Raw genomic sequence first — 13,669 nt, forward strand, 5'->3', positions numbered from 1 at the left:
ATTGAATTCCAAGAAATTCGAATTCCTAGGAATCTCACACTGAGAGAAGAAAGGGGTTAAAGCCTGGGCCAGCTGCATGACAGGAATTTGTTTCCCTGAGATTCACAACTTGGCCAAACTAGAGATGGCTCAGCGGTGGGTGGGACCACACCCTGGCCAGGACTGCCTAGCTAGGCACAGCTTTGGTCCTCCGCTTAAACCTAAACCTCTGCCAGGACCCAAAGATGAAGTTAGTGAGGAAGGGAATCACATGATCTTTGTCCCTCTTCCCAGTGTGCCACAGTCAACGAGTCTTTTTCTGCTCTTAATGTCAAGGTTTGTTTGATGGACTTATTATAACAGGTGACTAACCCCGGCTTACCGGGGATGTCACCAAAGGCTCTGACCCGTAACCATGCTTCCCCATTTCTAGCAGTCCTGGGGATGACATCCACGTGGTGTCATTGTAGACAATAGCCCACTCTTCCTCTGCCCTAGGCAGGACAGCACAGCACACTGTCTGCCCCAGCGCCTCTCCTATAGGACTGGGGACGGGGAGCCATGCTCCCCTCACTGAGCTGCCACAGGAGAAGGTGGCACTCCCTAGAGAATGGGCTTATTGCAACCAGGAATGGGTATGCCACGGGGAGCCACTTTGATGTCTATGCTGTCCCTCCCTGGCCAGAGAAAGGCCCCAGACCAAGGAGGAGAGCATTCCCAAGACGGAAGCTTCAAGAAGAGATTTGTAACACTCTACCCAACGTCTTCGGTTCTAAGGGACAGTGGGAATGAGAGCTGACACCCAAGTTTGGGGTGATAACTACACATTCACAAGCATGTCATGGGCCACACCATCACTGTGAAGAACCCTCCTCCACGTCTTCATCCCCTGTGCCAGATGAAACAGGGTTATCCACTCTACAGATACAGAAAATCAAAAAAATTGCCCAAGATCCCCAAGATGAGGGTCTTTCAGACTCAGTCCAGGAAGGTTCCCAGATGCCTCCATGACACAGTGTGGCTGCCCCTGTGCTTCCTGAAGTGAGGAAAGCTAGCCAAGGGCTGGGGAGGAAGACAAGACGCTGCTCTCCTCAGCCATAAGGGGCCCAGCAGCACTCAGAGGCATGCTCCAGTCCCAGGGCTAGCTCTCCTCACTCTCCATCTGGGAGGGGATGGGTAGCTGCTTCTCTGCATTTGTCTTTTCCTCTCTTCTTTTCCTTTTTGTTTTTTGCTTTTTGACTGTCGAGATCTGGGGAGCCAAGCTAGAGCCGCTGTGTGTGGGGTGGGGGGCGTGCTGTGCAAGCCCTGTGCCACCAAGCTGGGCCTTAGCCCGATTTTTTTTCTTTTTCTTTTGAGTCAAGGTCTACCTAAACTGCCCAGACTCACCTTTGCACTCACTTGGAAGCCCAGGCATTAAATTCCAGTCCTCCTGCCTCTGCTTCCCATATAGCTGGACCCATAAGTATGGTTGCCATTTGCCATGTGAATGTGTGGCTGATTGCAGACTGATGTCACTGAAGGCAGATGTGGGGAATGAGGCCACAGTTCGTGCCCCTGCACATCAGATGCAGCCAGAGACAGAGAGAGAGAGAGAGAGAGAGAGAGAGAGAGAGAGAGAGAGAGAGAGAGAATGTGTGTGTGTGTGTGTGTGTGTGTGTGTTTCAGCAATAGGGAGATGACTGCCCCCGAACTGGGGGGACAGAAACATCTCATGTGTTCCTAGACAGGACCTGAAGGCCCCTGAGAGGTAAAGAGGGAAATGTGCTCAGACCATAGGACTTGAGCTGAGAGCCCAGACTTGCCAGTGTGGGCCCAGCCCCCACCGCCGCCCTGGTGACCCAGTCAGGTTCTGCAGGTTGGATGGCTGGATGCCCTGTTGCTAGCAACAACCCTGGCCCAGTAAATATTATGAGGCACGTTACCAAGCATAGCCTCCAATACCCAGACGCAGCCTGGCTGCTTCTGGGGAAAAGTTCCCAGTGTTCCTGTACCTCAAAATGGCCAAGATGGCCAGGAGAAAGCCAGGGCTCCATGGGCCAGATCCCAGCTCCCACCAGCTCACCAGCCTTCCCCCTGAGCCATGCAGAGGGCCCTGTCTTGCCATGGAGTTGGGGTGAGATTCTACTCTGTCCCCAAGGGACAGTCAGAGAGGGATATTTTCAGACTACAAAAGGCAATCCACAGCCCACTAATGGACACCTGTTGAGTGTCTCCACCAGCTCTGAAGAATGAAGGACATCTCTCAGCCAGTGAGGGCAATATCACACCACGGTACACTGAGAGACATCTGGATAAGTAAACCTGTGATGTAAACGAATTTGTTACTAGGATCATTGTCCCAGAAAAGTTTAGGAAACTCTCTGACAGAGGTGAAGGTCCATACCCCTGACACACACAAACCCTAACAAATACCAGCTGAACCAAGGGAGCTGGCACACACCTGTGATCCCAACACTTAGGAAGCTGATAGAGAAAGACCCTGGACCCAAAGTCAGCTTGAGCCACATAAGGTCTTTGGTTCAATCCCTAGTACTACACATGGTACCACAAGTACTACACATGGTACTACACATGGAATCCCCAGTGGACATGGAGGCAGGAAGATCAGGTGGTCGAGGTCATCCTCAGCTGCATAGTTTGAGGGCAGCCTAAATACAAGAGCCTGTCTTTAAAAAAAAAAAAAAAGGTTTAAAAAATGGGTTTCATAGAGAGATAATAAGGTAATAAGGCCTGGCGTGGTGGCACATGCCTTTGATTCTGGCACTCGGGAGATGGAGGCAAGCAGATCTCTGTGAGTTCAAGACCAGTCTGGTCTACATAGTGAGTTTGAGTTCCAGGTCAGTTAGGACTGAATATTGAGACACAGTCTCAGAGAGAGAGAGAGAGAGAGAGAGAGAGAGAGAGAGAGAGAGAGGAAAATAAGGCAAGAGAGAAGAGAGAGCACCAGGTTCGAAGGGGACAGGAGACTGAGGCATCTCTCCCAAACTGCCATGAGGTTAGGAAAGAACCCTGATTTCTTAATTAACCCCTAACTCACTCACTCCCCCAAAGGACAAACATGAGCTCTTCCTCCAGTCACCCTGAGCTGAGTCACATCTGTAATGAGGTCAGAGCACAATCAGAACATCCAGGGAAGACCTCTGGGCTGGGGCAGCAGACAGCAGCACCCTGGACCTACGGCCACCATGCCTGATGGTGGGGACCGAAACAACACACCGCTAAAGGACACCTGGCAGCCATCCTGGAGAGCACAGCATGTGCCACTGGACAAATGACAGCAGGAGACCCATCAGATCGTCTTGTACAGCACCCTTGTTTCATTGCGGAGCAAAATGAGGCCCAGACAGGGAATAAGATACACTTAGGTCACAGAGCAAGAGTCAAATAAGCACTTGACAGGCCAGGACTCCTTCATCCTGCCATTTGGAACCCTAGACGGGGTAGGGGCATGCAGAAAGGAACCTCAGCACCCCTGTTGCAGACAAATCCATCCAAAGCTAAGCGCTATGCTGAGCGATTCAGATGTGGTGATCGATCCTCCCAGGGAAGAATGGACCCTGCTGCCTCCAGCGGCGGGGGCAGCTTTATGACCTCACCAGCTCACAGTCTCCTATGCAATCAGGAAGCTCTCCTGTGTAACCTTAATCCATCCTGCTGCAACATTAGCCTGGTTCCTCTCTCGGTCCTAGAGGCATTTGCTCCCTTGCTCCCTCACTCGCTTGCCCGGACTATACTGCCCAGGCCCGCTCCCAACTCCTGAGTCAGCTAGCCCATTGCCGCATGACCTTGCCTGCTAGGATGCCATGAGAGCTCAGGGAGCTGAACCAGCTTAAGCTTATGGGCAGGGAGAAGGAGGTGGGAGGAGGGGGAGCTGCTGGAGGATGAAGCTGGTGGAGGAGCTGAAGGGACAAGCAGATCCCACCCAATACCTGACTTTTTAAGTCTAGACATGTCAGTTTAAATGTGGATGGGGGCGGGCCTAAGCCTGTGGTGTCTCCTGTCCTCCACACAAGCCTGTTGTTGACAGTTTTAAAACAGCAGGCGATAAAATGATACTTGAAAAGCAAAACTACAGGGCAGGAGAGATGATTCAGTGGGTAAAGAAGCTTGCCATCAAGCCTGAAGACCTGAGTTTGACGCCAGGACCTACACGGTAGAAGGAGAAGACCTGACTTCCATAAGCTGTCTTCTGACCTCCACATGTGGATGCCCATACACATACATAAAACATATAAATAAATGTAATGAATGTTTAAATAACATTAGGAAAATGAAAACAGAACTCTTTCAAACTTTCGATCCCCTGCAAGCAGCCACTAGAACGTTGGGGCATGGCCGTCCAGGCACTCACAAACGCAAACTGTCAGCATCCTTCATTCATCCAGCGTTTATCTTAGACTTTACGATGTGCCAGGAATTGTTCAAGCACTGGAAGTCCAACATGAGCAGCTAGGAATCCAGGCCTGGGCTGGGGCCACAGCTCAGCAGTAGCGTACTTACCCAGCATGCACCAGACCTCGGATATAAATAAGGAAGAGAAAAGGAGAGAAGGAAAGAGAAGATAGCCAGTGTGGGTCTTACATGTTACGATCATGCCTATGACCTGTGCTTAAGTGTGTGCATATCTACATATTTATATGTCTGGAGGGTCACCACATCCCATGCAGAGAAGTATCGTTTATAATTGTCTGTACGTATTTTTTTTCTTTTTGGTTTTTTTTGAGACAGGGTTGTTCTGTGTAGCTTTGCGCCTTTCCTGGAACTCACTTGGTAGCCCAGGCTAACCTGGAACTCACAGAGATCCGCCTGGCTCTGCCTCCTGAGTGCTGGGATTAAAGGCATGCGCCACCACCGCCCGGTCTGTACGTATTTTATAGTGAGACCACACACCACACAAAGACTTTGACAGGCTTTCCTATCTGTGTCATGCAAATCACTGTGCACGGCTGAGTGTTCCCTTACACAGCTTCTCACACGTTGCAGACACACACAGGGGAGCCTGTGGATGGAGCACTGTAGCGCCGTCGAGTCCTGGTCCTAGACAGTATCCAGGCTTTTCCAAGACAGACTCCTTCCCAGCATTTCTTCCTGGCAGGAGCAGGGTTCTCCCACACTCGACTCCCCCTGCAGGTGGCCCAGGTTCCTGCAGCCTCAACTGTCCTGGGAAACTAAAGGAAATCTACCAGCAGCAAGACTTCCCAGAAGCCCCTTCTCCCCACCACCTCCTAGATGCCTGATGCTGGAATAAATCACCAAATACGATAGAGCCTCAAAGAGCTGGTGATTCTTGGGCCTTTTTTAGGATTTAAATGTCACAGCTGGTCCAGGGCAAAGTCACTAGACTTAACTCTCTGGAAGCAAAAGCCTGAGATCCTAGTAGTGTTTCAAGCAAACAGCTAAGTAAGGCTGCGAATCAGCAAAACGGGTTCCTGGGGCTGACGATGAGGGCCAGCTGCTGTGTCCACAGAGGAGTAACTGTGGGGCCTCAGGAAAAAGACTTGGCCCCCCTAAGCTCCCATCTATGACCAAGGAATAATAATTCCTATTTCTCATAGGAACACTGTGTGTGGAAACAAGACGATACCTGCAGAGCCCTCAGAACAAAAGCAGGCACCCCTGGGCCTCGCTCACCTGCCAGGCCTGCCCTATTGGGTACAGGCCTTTTTGAGACTCCTCCTGCCCTGAGAGAGCTTGTGAGAAGCAGGGCATGAGTGTGAATGTGCAAAGAGATCATATGTGATCACATAGACCTGTGTGTGCATGCTCACAAGAGCACACGTGAAGGGGTATACAGGGTGGTACTTACCTGAAATCCCAGCACTCAGGAGGCTAAAACAGGAAGACAAAAACCTGGGCAAACCCAGATTGTCTCCAGAAAAAAACAATAGGGAGAATATATAAAGGCATACCTTGCATGTATGTAACATAGTGTGCTGAAGAGTAGGGGGAAGTAGAGCCTTCATGAATGGGTGCCATGGGTGTGCTGATGTGTAAGAGTGTGAGAGGGGTGTGCAGGATGCAGAGTGTGTCGGGGCCGGGTGTTATGAGTGTGTAAGAACTGGTATCTGAGGTTGCATGTGGAGGTCCATGCTCCCCAGACATACGACAGCACTTGGTATGGGGGATTCGTCACTGACAGTATGCTCCCGGGCTGTAGGACAGACAATCTCTGACTTGACTCTTTTCTCTTCCCAAGCTTTGAGGTTTTCTAAAGAAAAGCCAACTCCACCCCTCCCAGCCTCACACCGCGCCTCTGATCGAAACTGGAAAGAGACCAAAGCCAGACTGCATGGGATGCTCCCTTTGGGTAAGACCTGTGGGCTGGTGTCCTTTCTCCAACCCTGCTCCTCTGAAAGACTGACTGAGAGCTTCAGCCCCCTCCAGACTGGGAAAGCACCTCAAACCACCTCCTCAGGCAGGCTCACTCCCTGCCACCAGCAACCAGCAAGGATCTTCAGAGCCCACGACCATCCCCTTTCAGGGTCAGAGTTCTGTTCCACTCACAGCTCTCCAGAAGCAAAACGGAGAAAGGGCTAAAGGAGGAACCCTCAAGGAGGGAAGGGCACTCAGAGGATGGGGGGAGGGACTTCCTTCATGGCCTCTCTTCCAGGAAGTCACTTCTTGTGGTTGATACCATGCATAAAGATCATCATTTAATGAGCAACTAGTTTCTAGGGCTTCTTTTTGTTTTGTTTTTTGTTGTTGTTGTTTTTTGTTTGTTTTTTTTCGAGACAGGGTTTCTCTGTGTAGCTTTGCGCCTTTCCTGGATCTCACTCTGTAGACCAGGCTGGCCTCGAACTCACAGAGATCCACCTGGCTCTGCCTCCCGAGTGCTAGGATTACAGGCATGCACCACCACCCAAGCAACTAGTTTCTGCCAGTTGCTTTACACAGGACACCACTGGCTAGCCTCATCTGAGAGTGTAGAAAACCAAGGCTCAGCCAACCTAAAGGACTTGTCCTAGATCACACAGCCCAAGGTGGCAGAGCTGCAGTTTGCAGCTGGATGTAATGCCTCTCCAAATCCTGTCTGTCTGCTCTCTAGCTTGCATTGACACCCCTGCTCTCCTCCCTCTCTAGGGGTGAGGAGAAGCCCAAAGAGAGAGCCATGCTCACACCAGATGAAACACCTCAGGGAGTAGTCGGTGGGGCAGTTGGCAAAGGGATGCATAATGACATCAGGAAGGAAGGGCCATATGTGAATGGAGGAAAGAGGTGAGGAGGCCGAGATCTGGTCACCTCTATGCAGAGGGTGGCCATGGGAACTTGGTGCAAAGAGGGTGGGAATGCAGGTCTTTGCCTAAACTCCCCCAGTTCAAGTCAGGCTGCAATGCCCCTGCCTCCTAAGCCTGAGCCTTCCTCCTCACAGCTACTCCTGGTCAGGAGTCTAGGGCCCTTAGAGGCCCAAGTGCTGGGTAATGTCCATGAATGTACCAGGTTTTGTTTCTCAGCCTGCCTGTCCCCAGAAACAGAGAGGCCCGTGGGGGAGGAGGACCTCAGGAGGATTCAGTGACCAAAGGAGTGGGGGAGAGAAGGGGGCCCTGGGCAGGTATGGCAGGAAGAAATAGCAGGACCTGGTAAATGGAGGAGGCTGGAATGGAATTAAGAAGCCGAAGGAGGGCTAGAGAGATGGCTCAGAGGTTAAGAGCACCGACTGCTCTTCCAGAGGTCCTGAGTTCAATTCCCAGCACCCACATGGTGGCTCACAGCCATCTGTGATGAGATCTAGCACCCTCTTCTGTATATATAGTAAATAAATAAATCTTTAAAAAAGAAAAAAGAAGAAGCCGAAGGAGCTCCTCACACTGAGGCCAAGCTAGAGCAGAGTAGGCTAAGATAGGGATCATGCAAATTCACCTGAGATCCCTACTCAGCTGAGTGTAAGGAAAAAAGCAAGGTCAAAATCCACCATGCCTTTCTTCCTCTGTGGACAGTGGTCATTTTGAAGGTCACCTGCAGCCCCCTGGCCTCTTAAAGGCAAGTCAGTGACTTAGATAGGGTAATTCCAGTCAACACCCCCTCCTGGTTTCTCCCTTGCCACAAACACACAGGATGAAGGTACCAGAGACACAGCAAGGGATAGAAGTCGATCAGGTGACCATGTCTGTGAGATGACAAGGTCAGCAAGCAGTGGGACCAGGTCCAGAGGACCCAGATAGACAGAAATGTGGTATCCCTTACAGACTAAGGATCAGTCACCATTCCGCCTTCTTGCGGTGTTTTGGGGGATCTCAGAGTATTTTTTCATCAGAGACCAGAGCTTCCTTCTTAGTCTCTCAGGAAGGCCCCGCTGGAAGGGAAGGATTGCTTGCTGTATTAGTCCCGAACTCACATGCCTCTGATTCACAGAGAAGGAAGAAAACAGAAACATTCATGGGAGCCATGTGTAAAATGAGGACACTAGCCCCTGCCTGAGTTGTGGTAGCAATGAAGGGAGGTATTGAAACATTTAGCCTGCACTGTAAGGGAAGGGTCGGTACCTCTCTCCCCACCCAGGGCTAGGAAGAGGATGTTGCTGAGCCTGGGCCCAGACTGGCAGGTGCTAGCCAGGGCGGCCCCGCCCAGCTCATTTGCATGTCATTTGCAAGTGCTCTTTCTAGCCACCAATATTTGTCACTCCTGTCACTATAGAACCTCTGGGTCACCAATTCTCTGCCTTCGTGTCCTTTCCTGGACTCCTGATAGCTGGAGGACCCCGGAAGAAGAAAAGAATTCAAACTGGGGGACAGAGGGTCGGAGACACGACCCAAAGTCTGAAGAGGCTATGGGCGGCTGCCCTCTTTGGAAGCCTGGCTTAGGGCGACCCCTAGAGGACAATCCCAGAATGCAGGGAGACTGAGACAAGCGAGCCTGGCTCCTCCTCTCTCCCTACTCCTAGGCAGCTTGTGGCTTGGACATTTGCCTCCCAGAGGCTCTAACGCTGCCTGGTCCCGAGGATCCCACCAGATCCTGAGTCAGCCCAGAAATTTACATTTCTCCCCTCCACTAAGTAACCAAGACCAAGTGAGTCAGCATCGTCTTCCCCAAAAGCAACGCAAGAGTATTTGGGAGCGTTGGGCTATAAGCACCATCATTAAACATCCAACATGGGTGCCAGAGCCCACCTGAGGCTCATGTGGACACCCAGCAGTCCAGAGTGGAAGGATTTGTGGCTCCACTTTGGGAAGAGTTTGGGGGGCAGAGAGGATAAGAAAGTGATGGGAGAGATCCTCATGCAGCAGTACACGGTGACCCTACCAAGTTCTCTCCAGGGAGGCCTGATGAAGCCAGAGAAGAGGGACTAAAGCCCAGGCAAGGGAAGAATTCCTCACCGCCGCAGATCTGTTGGGGCAAAGGGGGAGGGGGAATGCCTGTGACCTGGGAGGACACCATCTTCCTTCCCACTGCATCAGTTTCTGCCTGCCCAGTTCAGATGGGAGGGAAACATGGGAGAAATGCAGCCGCAGCAACATTGGACTAGGAGGCGGAAAAATGCCAAAAAATGCTCTGAGCCTGCACTTGGCTTGTTGACATACACAGAGGATCTTGCCTTGGCCGTGGGCTCCTCCACCTGCGCCCTTGCCTGAGCGCCAGCGTGTGAATGGGGGCACCAGAGAGGGCAGGGCAGAAGGGTGTGTGTGTGAACAAGTGAAGTCATTCTCTCTGGGTGGTTCCTCTTAATTAGTACCCTGAAAAACTCCCAGCCAGCAAAATTGAGTCTTTGCAACTGGGAGCCCCACCCTTCTGGCTCATCCAAGCCCTAGGGGCAAAGGGGGGGCAGAAAATCTGAAGGCAAAAGAGAAAGGGGCGGCTGAGGGCCCAAATACTGAAAGAAGTCTTCTTAGCCTTCCAAAGATTCTTGGGTAGGAGGGGACAGGATGCTGAGGCTGAGAGAGCTTGGCTGAGAAGTTTGAGAGCTGGAGAGTGGAATGATCTCCATGTCCCAGACCTCCAGGAGTCCAGGCCTTGAAAATGACCAGTATCCAGCCCTAGAGGTTACCCAGCGGATATGACATCAAGGACCAGGCGTCTGAGCACCATCTGCCCCTTTCACCTTTATCCAGCTTTCTAAGCAAAAAGTCATCTGGTCCCTCGTGGTCAGCCTCCAGAGTCAGCCAGGGGGCTGGAAGCAACCGAATACTCCATGAAGGACACAGAACAAGCACTGTCCCCTTCGTCAAGACCCCTAGCCACACAGACTGAGGCATGCCTTTGGTTTGTCCTCTCTCCCTCAAAACCCTCCTCCAGGTGGCTCTTAACAAACTTCCCAGAACCTGTGTGCCCTGTCACCTCCATGTGCCTCTGTCAGGGACCTGACATCTGTTCCCCATCAAGTGCAGAGGACAAGGCCTGAGTCCCTCTGGCTCCCATCCCCCTCCCTAGACCCCGACAGGAGCCAGACCACAGAGGGACACAGATCTGTTCACAGGAAAATGGCCAGGAACTGGGAGAAAGCAGACACTGACATCCAGAACTTTTCTAGTCACAAGGACAGGAGACCCGCTCCTCATCCCAGCCCTACTCCTACAGATTCACCCTGTGATTTCCGATGTGGGGCTCTTCCCCACAGGGATAGACTCGGTGAGGTGGGGGTCCATCTGGCAGACCATGGTGCTCAGCAGGGAAGGGATATGAGAGCCATGGAGAAATACTGAATGGAAGACCAGGCCAACATGGCCGCACTTCAGCAGCAGAGGGGTGTTAATCCAGGCCCAGGCCCCCACATCTTCCTAGCTCTCTCTGACACTAAAGTGCAACCTTCAACTTCTTGCAGTCTCAAGGCTGGGAATAAGGACCACAGGTAGAGTGGGGTGAGACTACCTGGAAACCGTACAGGGCCCAAAGTTCCCCCTGTCCCCTTCCAGCTGCAGAGGGCTGAGGAGCTAAGAGCTCAGAGCCAAACCCTGCAGCCCAGAGGAGAAGGAACCCCTCTGCGGACCCCAAACCTACCGGGAAAGCCATCAGGCCCTGCTAGCAGGGTACGAACTAGTGGGGGCCTGTGGGCGGGGAGGGGCACCTTAGGGTTCAGTTGTTGCGGGAGGGTGTGGCCTGATTTTAGGCAACAGTGGAGAATAGATGGGGTGACTGGTCTTGGGGACAGAGGAGGGTGTGTTAGAGAATGAAGGCGTCCTGACCCTGGGGCTGAGTGGGAGCTGGGCAGATCAGGCACCGCCCTGACGCGGAGGCCTCCTGCCCCGCCCAGTTGTCTGCTGGTTCCCATCACACCCTGGGCAGTAAAACTTGATTTTATGGTCGCTGTGGGGGTTGCTGCTATCCCGGTTTGGGGGGCGGGGGAGGGGGCAGTTGTGTCTGCAGATCGCACAAATACACCTGTGTTGATGTGTATCTGAACATGTATCCATGTCTGAGGTTCTGAGTGGGTGAAGGCTGTGTCCTCACCGGCTGTGTGTGTATGGGGCTGTATCTGTGTGAGAGAGAATCAAAACCTACCATTTCTTGAGGATATGTCGATTACTAGACACTTTATCTTCACGGCAATCTCTAGTAAGAAGGGTTTTCCGGCTGTTCCTCCTGTGTGTATATACATTATATGACAATCCAGCCCTGCCATCTGCACTGGCCTGGGCTTCTTTGCAGTTGAGTCTGTGTGTATCAGTGTGACAAGGCCAAGGTCCAGCCAGAGAAGGCTGGTCAACAGCCAGGGTCACCAAAGTCTTAGGATCATGACCTCCCTAGTGTGGTGACCTTTCTGGAGCAGAAAGTAGTCGGTGGTGTGGCTGACTAGGAACAGAGAACTTTGGCCGTGGAGACTGTGACAGGAAGTGCCAGGGTTCAGCCAGCACAGACTGGCAAACAGGGGAGTCTGTCCCCTTCGAGGGGGCACTGGGCACCCCCATGTCGCTCTCTGGGAAGAGCCCAGAGTGACGCAGTAAGGACCCAGAGCTCCGGATGCGAGGCAGGGTCTCCTGGGGATGTGGGGTGGCCCTAACCAGCGGGTGGCGAGGCAAGAAGAGTCTACAGAAACTGCCCCCACCCCACCTCCTGAGCCCCGGCTGCGGGGGAGGCAGAGATCGCGGGATCAGCAGGTCGCCAGGGTCGGGGTCCATGGGGGGGTGGGGGGGTACTGGACCTGGGAACCGGAGGCGGCGGGCCGCGGGGGGCGTGGCGGCGCGGGCCGGGTGGCAGGCGCACATTGGCTGTGTGCGAGCGCTCCCACGGACGCCCGAGCCGGGCGGCGCCACCGTGCCGGATCCGCGATGACTCACCCGCCACCGCACCCCGCTCCGGCCCTGTGCCCGAGCCTCTTCCCACCCCGGCCCGCCCGCTAAGCCGGGCCAGGCTGAATCAGCAGGGAACCGCCCAGGGATGGTGGGGGTGGCATGTCTGGCCCTCTGGGACAGTTTGCCTGCTGGGGGAAGGGGAGAGCAGGACCTAGCATCTGGGAGTGGGGGTTCCAGTGTCTACGTAGTGGGTGAGGGGGCTGCTGTTCCTTTGAAATGAGAGCTGTGGGGTGCTTTACTAGGGGTTTTCTGTCTGACCCTTTGAGGTTTGCAGGCCTTACCTTGACAAGCCTAGATGACAAACTGGCTTTCCACAGTCTGCAGGTTGTTCCCTTGTGGTCAACTCCGTGGCTACCATTTTCAGATCATCTCTGCACCCTCTACCACCACACCAGCTTTCTGCCTGTCTCGGGAAGTCTTTGAGGAGTTCTGCTCTAATTTTACCCACCATTTTGCCATGGCCCTTGTAGGTCAGGTCAGATTACAGACCATAGCCTAAACTCAAGGTGTCTACTCCAGTCCCATGACCAGCCTTGTCCTTCAAGAAAAAGCCCTTGATAGAGTCTCAATGCACAACTGCCGGGGGTCGCTTAAAAAGGCAAGGGACCCACAACTGCCCTGAGCACTCAGTGCTAAACCCTGCAGTACTTTTGGGAGCATCCTACCTATTGAATAAGATGAGCACCGGTCCCACTTCATGAGGCCAGCTCAGAGAAGGTGACACAGAACAAGAAAAAGGAAAGCCTAATTTGAACCCAGAGCCATCAAGCTCTACACCATAGACTCCTTCACTAGCTCTGGCTGCCCAGATTCCTCACTCGTGGTCATCTGCAGTCACTGTATCACATTACAGCAAACTGGGGGACATCACTGTCAACCTCACCCAGGTTTACCCATCCTCAGGGAGGGTCCCTCCAGGCTGAGGGAAGGAATGGAGCAGGGAACAGAAAGAAGCCACCTGTCAGCCCATGTGGGCTTTGGGGGTATGGGGGTGACAGGCTGTTCCCAATCTCCAGCTAAGAAGGACACTGTCAGCTCAGTCCACAGTGTGTAGGGGACACGTACAGACACACACAGTGACTGCTAGACATGCTCCGTGCGGGATTCCATCCGTGTCTAGAGGTCGTGTACAAGTGCATAGTACACGCATGTTCCAGATGACACATACCTGGTCTAAGAGCTCATAGAGAGGCTCCAGGCTAGGAATACAAAGTGAAACCCTGCTGTAGGGGGCAGGGTGGGGGAGGGGGCAACAAAGCAAGCAAAGGAAGGGGAGATCAGTGGGTAAAGTGTTTGCTCAGCAAGCGTGAGGACCCTGAGTTCAGATCCCGAGCACCCATGTGAAAGTCCGGTACAGCAAGAGTTTGTAATCTCAGCTCTGGGGAGGTGGAGGCAGGCAGATCCCTGGGGCTCCCTGGCCAGCCAACCCAGAGTGATTAGTAAGCACCAGGTTCACTGAGAGACCTCGT

This window comes from Onychomys torridus, chromosome 16 (assembly GCF_903995425.1).
Source record: "Onychomys torridus chromosome 16, mOncTor1.1, whole genome shotgun sequence".
NCBI lineage: Eukaryota > Metazoa > Chordata > Mammalia > Rodentia > Cricetidae > Onychomys > Onychomys torridus.